Source organism: Ambystoma mexicanum, chromosome 2p (genome assembly GCF_040938575.1).
Source record: "Ambystoma mexicanum isolate Mex_15411 chromosome 2p, UKY_AmexF1_1, whole genome shotgun sequence".
Lineage (NCBI taxonomy): Eukaryota > Metazoa > Chordata > Amphibia > Caudata > Ambystomatidae > Ambystoma > Ambystoma mexicanum.
In genome coordinates, this window is record NC_090923.1 from 945,840,760 (window position 1) to 945,858,701 (window position 17,942).

Sequence of the window (17,942 nt, forward strand, 5' to 3'; positions counted from 1 at the left end):
ATATCTAAATTCCATGTAAACCAGTCCATCGAGCTTCCGGCTTTCTTCCAGGACCCTCAAAGCTCGGCTGAGGTGAAACTACACACCCTAGATGTGCGTAGGGCGGTCCTCTACTATGTAAATAAAACCAGACCGCTAAGAAAAACAGATCAACTGTTTGTCTCCGTAGCTACAGGCAGAGAGGGGGATTGCGTCTCTAAAGGTGCCATCTCGAAGTGGATTATTAACTGTATCCAGCTGTGTTACTCACTCTCTGAAAGAACTCTGCCTTTCACGCCAAGAGCCCACTCTACTAGAGGCATTGGGGCCACTCTGGCTTTCATTGCAAATGTACCCCTTGACACCTTTTGCAAAGCAGCTACTTGGAGCTCTATTCACACTTTTACTCAGCATTACTGTATTGACACCCATTCCAAGGCAGATACACAAGTGGGACAAGCGGTTCTAAGACACTTATTTGCTCATGACCCTTCTCACATCCCACCTCCTCCTTCAGGTACTGCTCGCTAATCTATCCACAGCATGTGATCTAAGCAGATTCCACAAGCCTCAGAAGGGATACATTACTCACCGTAATCGTATTTCTGATGCTTGTATCTGCTTAGATTCACATGCGACCCACCCTTCCTCCCCTCTGAGAGAAGGCGCATGGTTGCTTGTAGTCTTACCTTTCTATCATCAAACTGCTTGGATTATCTGTACTCACGCTACTCCTCATGCTACCTCATGTCAGAAAAAATACAATCTGAGGATCCTAGACGCGTGATGGATCTTGGGTACAGTGGACGTCACACTAGGGATAGTATTACGGGCACGCCCTGTGTCGACACCCATTTTCGAGTTTCGAAAAACAAACTGTAATACTCCGCAGCTTCCACTAGATGTCGGCCTATGCACAGCATGTGAATCTAAGTCGATACAAGCATCAGAAATACGATTACGGTGAGTAATGTATCCCATACCTCAGCCTGCCAAAGGTGACAATTGGTAGATTCCAAAGATTACAGAACGCAGCTGCCAGGGTGCTAGTGAAAGCAGGACAGAAATAACCGATTTTGCGATTACTTCGCTGACTAACGGTGGCTAAACAAATAAAGTTTAAGACACTGTGCATCGAGCATTGTATGGTCAATCTGCCAAATGAATTCTAAACTTCATCACTATGTTTCCGGGAGATGTTTCTGGCAGATACTTGGGCTCTGCCTTCACCAATCTACTATCTGTGCCCAGCTATAGATGGGTGAAGTGGGGAGGTCGATCCTTGTGGAATTTATTGCCAACAAATCTGCGGGGGACTGAAAGTCACTTAGATTTCAGTCATAAAGTAAAGCCTTTTCTGTTTTTTTTTTTTAAACTTCTTTTTATTGTTTCATTAACAAAGACAAACAAATTAGGTTCAACAATGAAATAGACCCCCTCCATCCCCCCAACCCCCTGTCACAGCCCCTGTAGTCCTTCCTTCCATCCATTTCCCAACCAATCTTTCAGTTGAAGATGTCCAATAGTTAAGTTTTGGGGGCACCATTGTTCCCTGAATTCCCCTTTCAAGTATTCCAAGGATTCCCTCCAATCCGCATAAAAGGTTTCCAGTTTGTTGTCGGCAGCATACGTTGCCCATTCCAATGAAAAAATGTTCCACATTTTCCTCAGCCATTCCGGCTCTGTAGGGGCCGTAGGGCCTTTCCACTTCTGCGCGATGAGGGACATTGCAGCCAACGTAAATATTACTTTCGCCTTGGTACACCCCCGCCTTTCCACCTCGTTCTCCCGCCCGCGTATCCCCAATAAGATCTCCCGGGGATCCTGTGAGCTCCCTCCCCCAGAGCCTGAGCAAGCGCACGCATGATTAAGCTCCAAAAGGGTCGCATAACGGGACAATCCCACCATACGTGCGTAGCCGTGCCTATTTCGCAAACAACCCCTCCAGCACTCCCCTGAGGTAGCAGGATACATAGCGTGGAGTCGGGAAGGAGTGTAATGCCATCCATACATATATTTGTACCAGCTTTCCCGCAGCTGGATCGCTTTTGCAACCTTAGGGATCTGTCGCCACAGTCTCTCCCAGTACTTCTGCTCCATTTGAACCCCAGAGTACCGCCCCCAGTCCTCCATGTAGGCCCAACAGACACTCGGGCCGGTTCTCTCTAACTGTACAAATCTGAAATTAACCCCTTAGAACCCTCATGGGTTGTTACGAACCTTTCAAAGTGGGCTAAATCTCTAGTCGCAGCCCTCCTGACCTCTTCAAACATAACCCAGTGCCTAATTTGGAAATACCGGCGCCTCTCCCGCTCTCCCAGACCGAACTCCCATTTGCATTCCCCAAATGTTCTCACCCCCTCCCCAACGAACATGTCCCTCAAAGTTCTACACCCCCCCTGCTCCCATGCTAGGAATGCCCCCCTCTCCAGTCCCGGTGAGAAGTCCCCATTATTAAAAAGAGGAGTGAAAGGCGACGGGAAGGTTGTGATCCCCCGCTTCTCTACCGCCCGATCCCAACTGTCAACCACACTTTTAGTGATGGCACTCAAATAAAGGTGGGAAGGTCTCAGCCTACATGGGAGCCACAAGACCGCCCCTAGACTGCCCTATCCATCTTCACCCAATGCTTCAGATAATCCTTCGAAAACCATTCCTTGATTACCCTAAGCTGTGCCGCTTCATGGTAGTGGCGAAAGTCGGGGAAAGTCAGGCCCCCCCCTTCTCCCTAGATGCAGTAAGTAACTGCCTGGACAGACGCGATCTCTTCCCACCCCAAACAAATTCCCTGGTCAACCGGTCCAGCCTCCTGAAGAAACTTTCGGGAACCCTCAAGGGGATAGTCTGAAAAAGATAAAGTACTCGAGGGAGGATCACCATTCTAAGGACTGCCCCCCTACCCAACCAGGAGATGGGCAGGGCTCCCCACTTCCGTAAATCTTTTTTAATTGCTAGGAGAATCGGCTTGTAATTTGCTCCGTACCAGCCCGCCAGCGAGGGGGTTATCTTTACTCCCAAATACCCCAACCCAGACGGGCTCCACTTGAACGTGGACAGCTCCCTCGCCTCTTGCACCCCCAGCGACAAATTCATCGATTCTGACTTTTGGAAGTTAACACACAAGCCTGAGATTTCGCCGAAGGTGGTTAGTAGTGCCATGCATGCTTGAAGGGACTCATTTGGGTTAGTGTGAGCAACATATCATCGGCGAAGGCCGCTACTTTATGTTGGTTCCCTCCGAAAGGAATACCCCTAATATCTTCTGCCTGACGGAGTGCCACAAGGAGTGGCTCCATATAGATAACTTAGAGTAACCGGGAGAGGGGACACCCCTGCTTCTTCCCCCTCTGGAGCCTAAAAGACTGGGACATCTCCCCATTAACCAGGATGCGTGACATGGGGTTCTTATAATTAGCGGCGTACAGGTTTATGAAACCCTCCCCCAGTCCCGTCTTCCCCGTCACCTGAAATAAGAATGACCACTCCACCCGGTCGAACGCCTTTTCGACATCAAGTGGCCGTTTTATGAGATTTCTCCACCAGGTGAGCAACCCTCCTTATGTTGTCGGCAGTTTGCTGTCCCATTACAAAGCCTGAATGGTCTTGGTGAATTAGCGAAGGTAGGTGTTTTTCCAGACGCCTTGCCAAGATCTAAGTGAACATTTTTGCCTCTGTGTTGATGAGGCCAATGGGACGATAGGAGGTGCATTCCTCTGGATCTTTCCCTGCTTTATGAATGAGAGTAATTTTAGACTCTTCCATCGTCGGGGTGATTCCGCCTTTGGCGCCGAATGAATTAAATAGCTGCGTTAAATGCGGGACCAAGAGATGGGAGAATGCTTTGTAGAAGGAAGCGGGATAACCGTCGGGCCCGGGAGCCTTGTTTCGGGGAAGGGATACTATTGTCGCCCTCACCTCATCCTCCGTAATGGGTCGGCCCAGCTCCTCGCCCTCCTCTCTGGACAGTTGCGGGAGTGGTATGTTCCTTAAGAACTCTTTCTGTGGGAGTGGGGCTGGGTGTTGGGAAGAGTAAAGGGTTTCATAGAACTCCACCAACCTCCCCTTTATTTCATCAGCTTGGGTTAGCCTCCTACCCCCCCCCTGGTCTTTAATAGCCGATATTACTTTCTGTTCCCTCTGACCCCTCAGGAGGCGAGCTCGAAGTGAGCCTGCCTTATTGGTCTTAGCATAAAATTTTTGTCGAACCCTCAACATAGCTTCTTCCGCCTTCTTGGTACTTAAGATCCCGAGCTGGCCATCCGCAAGCCTGTACTCCCCGTGTACTTTCCTCATGGGGGTTTCTCGCATCCGGTTTCTAGCAGCCTCGACCTCCCTCTCGAGCTGAGCCTCCAGCCCCCTTAACATTTTATTTCTCTCCGCCTTTAATGCAATGAGTTCCCCCCCTCAAAGTAGCCTTAAAGGTGTCCCATCTTGTGCTCAGACTCTTATCCATGCAGGTGTTCCTTACAAAAAACTCCTGAATCCTGCCCTCCAGCTCCTTACTTATCACAGGATCCCTCAGAAGCTCCTCCGGGAATTTCCAGCCCCACACCCCCGGCCATCGCCTTCCAAGCCTCAGATTAATTGCACTACCTTATGGTCTGCTATTCCCAGAGGACCCGCCTCCACCGCCTCTACCTCTCCAAGTAGCCTGGCAGAAACCCAAATCTAATCAATACGGGACTGGGTCCTGTGAACATCCGAAAGGAAGGTGAAACCTTCTTTGTCTCCCCGTAGCACCTGCCAGACATCCCGCAAGCCGGCCTCTTCCCACCTCTCCCTCAATAGAGGAGAGGCTACCACACCCCCCCTCCCCTTTCGTGACGAGAACGGTCCCGACTCCTGTCCCAAGCCAAATTAAAATCCCCCATCAGAACCACTTGACCCCTCGCGAAATTCTCCAGGACACTCGGGGTATCCCGCAGGAACTGAGCCTGGCCCACATTGGGGGCATATACCGACGCAATAGTGTAGCAGAAACCCATTATTGTCCCCCGCACCATAATATACCTTCCATTACTATCTCTGAGAATCTCTTGGAGCCTAAAATCGACCCCCCTTCCAAAGGCTAGGGCAACGCCCCCCTCTTCGTAGGGCCAGAAGCAAACCATATCTGCGGAACCCCTCTAGGCGAAGGCGGCCTTGATCTTGCCGCCTTAAATGGGTTTCCTGCAACAACAACACATCCAGCTTGTGGGACCTAGTAAATGACCTAGTAAATTGCTCCAGTTTCGTACGCTTGAGGGGGGAGTTAAGCCCCCTCACATTATGTGTTAGCCACCGAAAAACAGCGTTTGAACATGTGGCGCCCCTTTCAACCAGCCCTTCGGGACTCCCCGGAAACACCTCGGCCAACATCCCCCCTTCCTTCCTGGTATGGGGCTCAGGCCCCCCCGATCCCCGTTGGCCCCCCATCCACTATCCACTCGTGACTTACCTCCCCCATTGTCTGCTGTGACCACCCCCGGCACTGCCCCCTCCCTTCCCACCCCCCTTCCGCCCCCCAACTTGAATTGGGGACGAAGATCCACCTCATATCGGCTCCCAAACTCCCCTTAGGAGGTGCTGCACGCCTGCTGTCCCGTTCGAAACCCGCGGGGCAGCCCCTCCCGGCATTCGCCCCCCTCGTGTCCCCTCTAGATCTCCCTTGGGGAGAACCCCTCCCCACACGGACACGCTGCCATCTCCACCCCGCTGATGGACTCCACTCAACCCCCCCTGCCCCACCCCTCGCCCTCCGGACCCCAACTTGGAAGGCGGACCGAAACCCCCCACTCCCCTCCCCGCCTCTCTCTTCCTCGTTTTTTCCCCAGCACTAGACCATGCCCACGGTCTGCCACCGTCGTTCAGGACTGAGGCTCTCGGCTGGGCTCCCCCGGCAGCCCCCCCTCCATCCTCAAGGTCCAAGTGAATGATATTGGCCACCTCCTGCAATGTAGTAGCCCTCCTTTGGGCTCCCTCCCACTCAAACACAAGCCCAAATGGAAAGGTCCACCTGTACTTAATGCCTCTTCCAGTGAGCTCTCTGAGGGCAGGACCCATATTCCTCCTCTTCACTAGGGTGCTGTTTGCCAAGTCCTGAAACAGGGCGATCTCTTGATCCTTGTAACTCACTGGTTCCTGGAGCCTCGCAGCGCGCAGGACTGCCTCTTTTTGGGCATACCTCGCAAACGCGGCCAGAATGTCTCGAGGCCCAGCGTTAGGTCCCCGGGAGAGCCGGCCCATTCTATGCACCCTGTACAACTTAATCGCTTCGGGGTCCCCCTCACCCAAAAGTCCCATGAAAATTCTCTGGATTTCTCCCTTCAAGCCCTTGTCTCCTACCGATTCCGGAAGAAGCTTCACCCTGATATTGACCCTTCTTGATCTATTTTCGAGGTCCTCCACTTGGGCTTCTAAGTTGCGCGTCGCCAGGTCCAGACGATCAATAGCTTCCCCGTTGGCTGTCGAATCCTTTTCCACCTCTTGCAGTCCCCTTTCCAGTAGGTCTGTTTTCTTCCCTAGCTGGGCCATGTCCTGTTTCAGCTCTCCCAGCGCAACTGTCAAGTCGGATCTCATTAACTGAAACTGATCCTGAAACGTTTTAGCTAAGGTTTCTCCTAGAGCCTGCATCTTGCCTCTAAGGTCCTGTCGTGTCAGAAGCTCCTGGTTCCCCGCTCCCTCCCGGGCCGGCTGCTTCTTGTGTTGCCCATTGTCGTTCCCTCTGTTATCCCTGGTGTCCATCGCCGACCACATGGAGGGGAGGGTAACCAGGGGGTCTCCCATGCACTGGCCGGACTGCAACGCTTTGCCCTTGGCCCTGGAGGGCATCAGGTTCTTTGTGTCCTCCATGTCCTTAGGGCCCAATAAGTCAAGACTGGATATGTCCAACAACTCCCTGGTGCCTCTCAGCCCTCTCCATAAACCTTCACAGCAGGCCACCCCTCCTCTGAGCTCCTCATCATCCAGGGGGCTGACACCAATGTAAGGCACCCGCTCCCCTCGAGGGCCCCATCAAGTCCAGGCTGGCCAGGGGCCCAACGACCAGCCCCTCCGGCACCCCCAATCCCCCCCTCCCGGGGCTGAGCCGTTTTCACCACAGTGCCGCTGCGCCAACCCTCCTCCCTCCACGGGCAGGCTCCGCTGTCTCTTCCTCACTCCCCGGACCGAGGGAGAGCCGCGCCGAAAAACACCTCGTCGCCCAGGCCCGCCCACTCCAGGCTGCGGGGCCCATGGGCCAACAGGGAGAATGCCTTCCTCTTGCCTCCCGCGGCTCACCCGCTCCTCACCTACTCGGGCGGTCACCGCGCCCCAGGCACAGCCGCTCCTGCTCCTCCGCTCCCTGCTTGCCGGGGATCAGCGTCTCCTCCGCTGGCGGGGCAGTCGGGGCTCCAGGAGGCGCCAATCCAGAGGACCGCTCGGGACTCCTCTCCCCAGACTGCGTCTGTCCCCGTGGGGCTCCGAGCCGCCCCGCACTGGCCCCCGTCACGTCCCCGGGGCGGCCCTCCGAGCCGGATGTCTCCCCCGACGTCCTTGGCACAGCCGGTCGGGCAGAGGGTGCTAGTCACCGCAGCCAGGCGGCACTCTCCTGCATCGGCCAACTGAACAGCAGGCACCGCACACAAGCTGGGGCCGCGGCACCCAAGATCGTTCGCTGTTTGGCCCCCTCACACAGCCCCCGACTTCCGCAGCTGCCTTATGCCCCTTGGGGTAGTGGGTCCCGAACACAGGCCTCAGGGTGCGGGAGCTGCCATCGGCACGTCTAGTCGATGCCGGCGGCCATCTTGGAATCTCGCCTTTTCTGTTTTAACCATGAGTCGATTGACTGTGCGGAGTAGGCCTTTGTTTGCCTGAGTCTCTTACAGCCACTTTCTTCAGCGCCATGATGCCTCCTTGTTGAGGTGAATGTCTGTGCTTAATATAAGTGCTGGACCATACCATACCATTCTTTATCACTAGGATTCTCTGCCAATTATGCAAAATCGTGCTTGGCTCCTTCTCAGCAAGCTCGTTTTTGGGATCCTGTCTGAACATGCTGTCCTGCATTGCCACCCCATTATGCTTCGCCACCCCACCAGACGAAGTGCAGTGAAATCCATCCTGGTGATATCCCACCTTCTTTAGTGGAAAACTGCTGCATCAGTACGCAACCTGAATTCCTTATTGGGAATTGTCTTCCTGCATTCCCCTGATACGGCACTGCAGACTTCGGATGAATTTTTCTATACCTGCTGGATCTCTGGCAGTTGGATGACAATATTCTTCTCACATGACCCTTCCATGACGCACTGCGTTGGTTGGTGATATTGCATTGTACTGACCAAAAAGCTCCCTTCCGGCTGCCAAACTATCAAGTGTCAGTCACGAAGGACCTGTCCCTAGAAGGCTGGGGGTCCCACACTGACACTTGCTATGCAAGAGGCCTCTGGCAACAGGAGGAGAAGATGCTACACATCAAAGCCCTTGAGTTGCGAGCAATGTTCTGGGCAGTAAAGTATTTTTGCCTACATCTTCAGGATCGGATAGTTTGGGTGTTCACCGACAACACGACCACCATGTTTTAAATCCACAAGCAAGGCGGCACTCGTTCTCCCATTCTGTCCTCCGAAGGCCAGGCCCTGTGGAAATGGGCCCTAGCCCACAAGATGCTCCCCATTCCTTTCCAACTGTCAGGTATACACAACACAGTGGCAGACTCCCTCAGCAGGGAACTGTGATCCCACCACAAGTGGAAGCTTCTGCAAAGCCATGTTCATTGCATCTTCCACGAGTGGGGAGTTCTGGACATAGACCTCTTTGCTACTGAGGTCAACAGGGAATACAGGGCATTTGCCACCAGCTGCGCTCACGTGGGAAGCCAGGTGGGCCAGTTCATGTTTCCGTGGGACGCCAAATGTTTTATGCATCCCCACCCCATTGCCTGTCATCTAGCGAGTCCTCACCATTTTCAGACATCACAAACTGATCTTGGTGGCCCGGGCCAGACTATTCTGGTTCTCAGAAATAATCATCTCTCGTCGGCACCTCCCATGAAGTTACTACCACTCTCCAACCTTCTGTCCCGAGACAATTTATGAGCATTGCTGCACCTCCCTCAATGGCTCCTGCATTCTGAGAATTTGGACCGATTCCTATGCCTCCAGACTGTCTATGTTCTCACCAAGGCCTGAGGATCCTCCACGGTTTCAGGCATCACAATCAAGTGGAAATGCTTCTTTATTTGGTGTGCTGTCCAGGGAATGGACCCCTTCTGCTTATAAGCGCAACATTTCTTGCCTTACCTTTTATCTCTGGCTCAGAGTGGATTGGCACATTCCTCAGTTAAGGTACATCTTGCAGCCATTTTGAGGTTTACTCGTTCCCCTGAAATGCTTTCTCTATGGTATTACAGACTCATTAAAGATTTCCTCAAGTGGCTGTTGTGTTCTTTTCCTTCTGTTCGACCACTGGCTCCTGTCTGGGAGTTAGTTGTGGTCCTCTTCTAACTGAAGGGTCTTCCTTTCGAGCCCCCAAACAAGTCCAATCTGAAGTTCGTTTCCTGGAAGATTCACTGTTTTGTTGCCATAACTTCTGCGAAAAAGGAAGGAGGAAATCCAAGCTTCTTTTCATGCCAGCCGCCCTACCTAGTATTTCACAGGTCCAGGGTGTTGGTGGTTCTTAACATGAATCCTACATTCATGCCCAAGATTCCGTCTCCATTCCATCATAATGAACCTGTGGTTTTTACCTGGTTTCTTTGGTTCCCCATCTACTCCGGCTGAATGCTCCTTACATTCCTTGGATGCTTTGCAAGCTGTGAGTTTCTGTGAGGTTCTATGTCTCTCGCACCAAAATGTTACGCCAGTCTTCTCAGCTATTTGTGACATTGTGTCCTTTGGCCATGGGCAAGGGTTTTTCTACGTCCATTTCCTGATGACTGTCCACATGCATCTCGTACTGTCATCACCTGACCAACTGACCCCTTCCCGGCAGGCCTAAAGCACTCTCTACGAAGGCTGTTGCTGCTACTACATACATATCTTAACATGGCTCTGTTGTGTCGACAGGGATTCCATGGAGGAGGCCAGGGTCGGTCAAGCAGTGCTGCACAATTTCCTTGAGTGAGGTGAGTGTTTACTCCATGTAATCCATGCCCCTGCCCTTATTGTTTCTTGAAAGTACTGCTTTGTGATCTATTCAAACAGCATGTGAATCTATGAAAGATCGAATGCTGGAGAAAGAATAATTTACTTTCCTGTAACCCCTGTTCTCCAGCATTGGTATCTTTCATCGATTCACATGTGACACTCCAGCCTACCTCACTTACGGGCTCATATTGCCAGGTTCACGTGTACTTGCTAAATCTGAAGATGTCCTCCAGTGGTGGAGCTAAAAGGGGACCTGTTTATTGGCTCTGTGGAAATATGACCCAACATTACTCTAAAAGACCACTAAAGCGACAGCTTTTTAAATGTAAACTTAACAGTATTCTGACATCATGTGATTCTCTGAAAGATACCAGTGATGGAGAACAGTAGTTACAGATAAGTACCTTATTCCTTGTCATGTGTTTGTGGTGCATTTTGTGTACTATCCTTTGTAACAGAGGTGTTGGGAGACGAGGGTGGAGCATAAGCAAATATCCCTGACCAACTGATCCATAGCGCATTTCCTAGTGATCCTTTCTGTGGGTACCTGGATGCATAATGTTGGCATTTTGCATTTTATGCATTCAGAATTCTCACCTGCCCTCATTTAATCTGGTCTGACAGTATTTTTGTAATTCTGTCCGGTTTAAAGATAACACATCTGGATTTGATCTGCCTTCTGGGACGGTGATCTTAGTTTCAAGACTCAGAAGCAGGTTAGAAGGAGCAGCCTGTGGGGAATTACGGTGTGTGTGAACCAAAGTTAAAGGGGCTTCCTGCAGTGTTTCTGGGAGTTGCGATTTACATTTCAATTGTCAGAGGGCTGCCCAGTAGGCAACAATTAATGGAAATTGGTCAATGGTGGCATTCAATGACTCTCATGTGGAAAATTCAAACTCTTCATGCAAATTGCTAATGTCGGGTCTTTTCATTTTGAAGGTCCATATGCAGTTTAAAGCCAAGCACAGATAACAGAGCACCAGTGTATTTGTGAAAGAAAAGGTCCACTATATATTTATATAAACTTACAGGCTTGACTGCTCGTTTGAAAGCAAAAAAGTGTACCTTTTTTTTTTTTTAAACCACACATTTCAATGACACCTTTGCAAAACAGCATGCTGGATGACAGACTTTAGGCACCTGAAGTTGTTGCAGTGTCACTTGTGGATAGGGCATCTAAGTCTGCCTCCTTTTTTGCATTATGTCATCTACAGCTCTGCAATTATGAATAAAAAGCAAAACTGTACAAACCAAAAAAGCAGAAAAACACTGGACACTGTGATGAAGCAGACGTGATCATCCCAAAGTCCCTTCTAGGGATCCCTTCTCATGTGGCCAGGGAAAGGCAGACGATTCCTGATCCCGACCCTGGGGGTGGTGTTCTGCTGGAACTTCCCTACTGATCCTACGGTCTGAAAACACCGCGCTCCCAGTGTCTTCGTTTCTCTGCCTCTGTTGCTTCCTTTGCTGCTAGCTACTTCTTCTAATGGCCTGCAACTGTAGGGCCTTTAAATATTTAAAAGTCCTGTTCTGATGTGGGCCATTAGAAACACTAGACTGCACACTGTAGTTCGGTGCCCCTGAGCCCCTTCTTCCTCGTCCCAGTACCTAGGGTATTATGGGACCTGAAGTCCCTAATGTTCTGGTTCCTTTTTCCAGCACATGTTTCAATTTTAGACAAACCTTTACAGTGTTTTCCTTTAGTCTTAGTTTAACAGGTAGGGAAATCCTCCTCATGTTAGGGAAAATGAGGCGTTTTTCACACCCTTATTTAATAGAATGGCTACTTTTGAGAAAACTATATCCACTTTTCCGCCTCGCGTTTCTGACTCCTCATAGCACAGAATGCACCAATCACACCTGACTGGCATGGTGTGATGGAATATACATCTCTGCTTCACAACCATCATTGGAAGGCGGTGGTGTGAAAGAAGCAGACTAGTGGTCAGTGTTTGCTTTTTGCCAACACCAATTTTCCTTTGATTTGCGGTGCGCACATTGGGGAAAACCTAAACTACAAGTACCGGAATGCAAAACACTGGTGAATTAACAGCAGTGCTTGATGGGCGGTGTCAGAAAGGTTATTGGGCCGCATCGCAATACTTAAAACTTTGGAATGTTGTTCCCTCTCTGTGGATCTATCTAGCAAATTCCAAGTGGCGGTTAAACAATTCATATCCTGCAGGTCCACATCACCCTACAAGCGTGCTACTTGTAGATCTGCACGTCCACTGGGAACATTAAATTTCGCTATTGTCTAAGGAAGCAAGATATCTATAATATCAATATATCTATAATATTTCTGTATGATATGCTTAACAAGTGTAACGACAATCAGGTTATTTTAAAAACAGGCCATTTTCTGTGAAAGGCTTTAAGGAATGGGAAAATACTGATCGCCTTTCATTGTACCAGGCTGAGCCTCATATCTCATCTGACAAAATGAACAATATTTTTTTTTTTATATGTTTTATTGGTTAATCAAATTAAACCTTTAACATTTCTCCATCAATTTCATCATCGTTAAGTACATGTCCATTGTTTGTTGAAGTACGATGATCTTTCCAAAGTCAGTTTCAGGCAAGGGGCATTTTGTGAGCCTACTAAGATTTTCTCACACTTCGGGGCCTTCTTCCACCTGATCCAATTTTAAGGATTCTACAAATTTTAGTGCGTCTAATGTTCTGCCAACCTTTTCTGCTGACATTAGCCTCTCCCAGTATTCCTCTTCCGTCCCCTCCGAGATGTTAATAGTATAACTTCCCATGGATACCGGACGTTTCAATGCCAGGGTCGGACAGGCTAGCATCACATGTCTGATGGATTCTAGTTGGTCTTTGTTTTTGCAGAACCTGCAATACGCTTTTGATTTTTCAATAAGCCTTCTTCTCCATTTTACCTCTGTGGAGTGCCATATGTTAAGCCTGCAACGCATCAGCAAGTCTCTATAATGGCTTGATGGAAATTTCAACAAGTACTGTGGGAGCATATTTAGACCTTTTCGTTCCCAGATGATATTACGGCACTGATTTCCTATCAGTCTGTTCGCCTGAGTTTCCTCCCAGTCCTTTTCCCGGATGGTTCTTTTGGCCTTATCTGGATTACACTTCAAGGTTGTCATGATGCCCGCTTCCGGGGAGCCGGTTCAAGCCCTGCGTCCCCAAAAGCGGACATCCAGTTCCCAAGGAAGGACCCAGCAACCCCATATAGGGGCCCTTATAGGCGCCAGGCTCATAAAAGACATCAGTCCTGGCGCCATAGGCGCCAGGCTCATTATGGGAGTGCTTGGGTGCACTTACCTGATGCAGACCATGCTGCAGGATGCTGGCCTCCTTGAGGCCTGAAAGGAACTACTTTACCTGTGGGACTAATTTACCATCCGGGCGTGGTCGGGGAAGGATACATACCTGATTGGAGGAAGGATACATACCTGGAACTTCTTCCAAGGCTATTTAAACCCCACCCGAACAGCCACACGTGCTTCGCGTTGTTCTGCATCTAGCAGCTGGACGCTCCCCGTGTCTGCTCCTGCATCCTGACTTCTGCCACGCCTGCCAGCATCCTGGATCACCTGCAAAGGAAGAGAAGAAGAGAACAGAAGAAGGAAAAGTCCTTACCTGCTAAAACCGCATCCCGGAGACATCTCGCCGACAATCCTGAAAAGGAAGACTTTTATTTAAAAGCTCATCGCGTCGATCGCTGCAGCGCCACATTCCACTCACCTTTACAGGGCGCCTCCATGTTCAGCAGCGATCATCCGGAAGCTAAACCTCCATGTTAAGACTTACCTGTTGATTCATTCCCTCTTCATTTCGGGTCCGCGCTGCATCCTGGCTTTTCCGGACCCCGGCCCCTAAGGGGAAAAAGAGACATCAGCGTTAATGAGCGAATGAAAAGACATTACCAAAAAACGCTCATTACAGACTTACTTGATTTCTACAAGGATTTCACCTCTCATCTCGGGTCGGTGCCTGTTCCCCGGCATTCCGTACCCCGGACCCTATGGGGAAAAAGACACTAGCATTAGTACTATAATGCATGGACACAAGGGGAACCTTTTATCAAAAAACTTACCTGGAAGCCAAGCAAGTTTGGTTCTCACCAATCCGAAAATCCAGTGAAGTAACTGGATACCAATGCGCCCCTGCATCAGAAGCAGGATGGAGAGCTCGTCCTTCCAGACCATAAGAAGGATACTTCTGCGAGCCAGACAAGCCAGATTTGGGGGCCCGGTCCAGTCCGTCTTCCGAACCCTGCGCATCACCTTAGAAGAGGTCACAGCAGCGCGAACCATGCCAGCGCCTCCATGGGAGTCAGGTAAGCGTTACAAAGGTGTCTTCCGAAATGTCCATCTGTTCCAAGATTGCTTTACATCTCTTTTTCCAATCATGGAGTATCATGTCTCCATTTGATACCCCTATCTGAGCTAAGATTTCAAACGGCTGGTATGGGTTATGAATGATACACTTTCTGTAGAGAGGTAAGGTTTTCCACAGCGCAATTGAGATCACGGATTGGAGCCTTAATTCCATTCTTATGAGCTCAAACGGCAGCGAATTCGGGAGGCGTAGGATCTTGCGCCAAAAGTTGGACTCGCATAGGTTCCAAACTTCCCATCTCAAGGCTAGAAGAGCCTCCGCTCCATACGTAATTACAGCCACCACCTTTTGTTTGTAAAAGGTTATTATAGGTGTCAAGGAGAACTTTCTATATCTTCGATGTATAAGTATTCCTTGGTTGGTCAAGGTTGTTCGTTTTTCTCGGATCAATTCGTAGTGTGCCTTTTCATTGCAGTTTTTATTTATCCTTATCCCAAGATATATTGTAGTATCCACCACCTCCAGTTTTTCCTTCTCTAGCGACCAAGTCTGAAGTTTCCCTGCCGGTTTTCTTCCTCGGCATGACCTTATAATTAATACCATGGATTTCTTGATGTTTATTTTCATGTCGTTGGCTTTTAGGTATTTGTTAAAGGCATCTATCCGTCGCTGCAATCCTATTGGCGTTGGTCGGCAAATACCACGTCATCCGCATACAACATCCACGGTACCTCAGTTCCATTGACCTTAGGGGGAAAGTCACGGATCTGATCTTGCGTGTTTTTCATATCCACCATATATAAGACAAAAGGAAAGGGGGCTAAGGTGCATCCCTGTGTGATTCCCCGGGAGGTATTGATCTTTCTGGATAGCCCTCCATTAGCTGTAGTTTGTATCTGTATCGAGGTGTCAGTATATAAGGCTTGGATAGCTTCTAGCAGATTCGCCGGGCATCCCCAGTTCTTCATTTTTAGCCACAGGCGCTCTGTTTATCCCATCAAATGCCTGTTCGAGGTCAATAAAGGCCAAGTACATCGTTTTTTTCCCTTCTAAGGCCTTTGCCTTCATCAGGTTGATCAGGAACAAGTTAAGGGCAGTACCAACACCACTAACGAAGGCTGTTTGTCTCTCGTCCAGGATTTTAGCCTGGATTGCCCATTTTTTTTAAGTCCCTTAGCAGGATGGACACGAACAACTTGCCAATTGAATCCAACAGTGCTATCGGCCTGTAATTTCTGAGGTTTCCTCGGTCTCCCTTTTTATAAATTGGCACGATGTAAACCTCTGTCCATGAAGATGGAATTTGCCTTGCTTGTTTTATTTGTTGGAACAGTGCATATATTAGATCCGACCAGTCTTCAGTTTTCTTTCAACATTTTGTTCGAGATACCATCTGGGCCTGCTGCCCTGGAGGCGCTAAGCTTTTTGATTAGCATTATTATGTCATCTCTGTCAAATTCCAGGGCCCAGGGAGTATTATCTGGCGTCTTCTCTGGGGTCTTTTCCTGATATTCCCTTCATACAATAGGGTGTAATGGTTAAACCAGTTTTCCTCAGAGACTTTGTTAACACCTATTGCCGATTGGTTCAGGTCTCTATTGTTAAGTAGGTCCCACGTACTACTTGTGTTATTTGTTGATATTGCAGCTAACATTTTCTCTGCATCTCTTTGTGTTCTCAGATAGCGAGTGAGCGTAGCCAGTTTTTGTATGTTTGCCGACACTTCCTCAGAAGTTCACATTTGTCTTCGGGGTTGGCCTCTTTTAAGCGTATAAGGTCCGCTCTATATTGTTTTCTTCTGGCCACTAAGGGATCATCGTAGGCATGTTTCTTTTCAATTGTTTTCACTTTATTAGGATCATACTTGACCTCAAATGCTTCAAGCAGCCATTTGTACTCGACCACCTCTTCACCGTTCTCTATGGCTTCCTTATATTCTTGTACCAGTTTTGGTAAAGCCTGTTTTTTAAGCCTTAATCGGTTTCTTCCCCACGACACCTCAGATTCCATCATTCTTTTACTCCCTGGAGTTGATCTTATTTCCCAAGTGAGTTCTGTTTCCAGCAGACTGTGGTCGCTATTCGCTTGCCTTGTTATTGTAAATGAATTTATCCAAGCAAGAGCGTTGCCTCCTACGAAACAGTAGTCGAGGCATGCTCCCGATTTTCCACTGTGCCATGTATTAGCACCACTTAGATCTCCTCTCGTCTAGCTATTTAACATCCTCCTATCACGGATTCGCATTTCCTCCATCCATTTTTGTTCTTTCTCTAATAGATGTTCTGTCTCTTTGATTTTGCCCTCCTTATCAAACAGTTTAATGTTCAGGTCCCCATTAAAGAGTATCAGCTCGTCTTTTTCCTCAGTCATAGATTTATCGATGGCATTCATGATTGATTTTAAATAGATCTCCTGCCTCGGCATGTTTTCGCTCCAGTTTGTTTTAATCAGGATCATCTTTGCCGGTTCTTCTTTTTCCTCAGCTTTAAATGCTATTTTCAGTATTTGCACATAGTGGTTTGGAGTATGGTGTTCTAGCACTTGTTGAGGGCTATCCAATTTCTTTAATATCAAAAGGCCCACATATGGTCTTCCTTTTGGACCCTTTCTGGCCGGGTTGATATAGACTTCCTAACCCTCACACACTGGTGGCTCACACAGCCAAGATTCCTGAATAGAAATAAGGTCATATTTTCCCAGGAAACTACTGTCTTTAGAGAACAGATGTTTAAAGCCTCTGGTGTTCCATGAGGCACAGTAGACGGGTCTTTGATGACCCTCCTCCCTCTATTATTTCTTCTTAGTATTTAAAGTGCTAGCCATCCATGCCCAGTCATTGGATTTTTTTCTCGCTTCGTTAGGATTTGTTTTAACCTTCCTCGGGTTCTCTGAATTATCCACAGTAAACCTCAGGGTTTTCAGTTTCTCATCACTTTTTTTTTTAATTATGGATAGATTTTCCTTTTGATTTTTTTGTCTTCTTTTACATTTTCTCTTGAATCCTTTTTTTTTATCGTCTCCGCGGATTGGTCTCATTTTTTTTAATGCACTCCTTGTTGATTACTTTTTCCTCTGAAGTCATCTTCCAGATTCTCTAGTCGAAAACCCTTTTTTTTTTAGGATATCACTGGCCGCCAGCAATTTCTGCTTCATCTTATTAGAGGTAAGATGTAGTATAACTTGATCCATCCGCTGTTCCCTTGGGAATTCCACTATTTTTATGTCATCTATTGATATCGTGCGTAGGACTGAGGTTTGATTCACAGAGTCATCACGTAGCTTCTGTTTAGCACCGCCCTTCTTGGGCCATTTGATGCTTTCTAGTTTTAGATAACACCCTTTAGGTAGGATAGGTTTCCTGAGAGTTTGCGGAGACGAGGCTTGCCTTTTCTTGTCTTCAATATACTCCCTTTCTTTGTTATTACTTTTTGGTTTTGGTAAGAGCTGTTCTTGTTGATTTCGTTCATCTCTTTATTGACCTGTTCCTTCCTTTTTTGTTCCAGAGTTTTGAAATGGGTAGACCCTCTTTCAGCCTCAC

The 17,942-nt window shown here is 48.7% G+C and overlaps 1 protein-coding gene across 2 annotated transcripts in view; it reads left to right on the top strand.

The window, feature by feature from the left end:
- Positions 1-17,942, top strand: part of LOC138566947 (zinc finger protein 91-like) — a 1,189,804-nt gene that overhangs the window by 483,990 nt on the left and 687,872 nt on the right. The window lies entirely within an intron of this gene.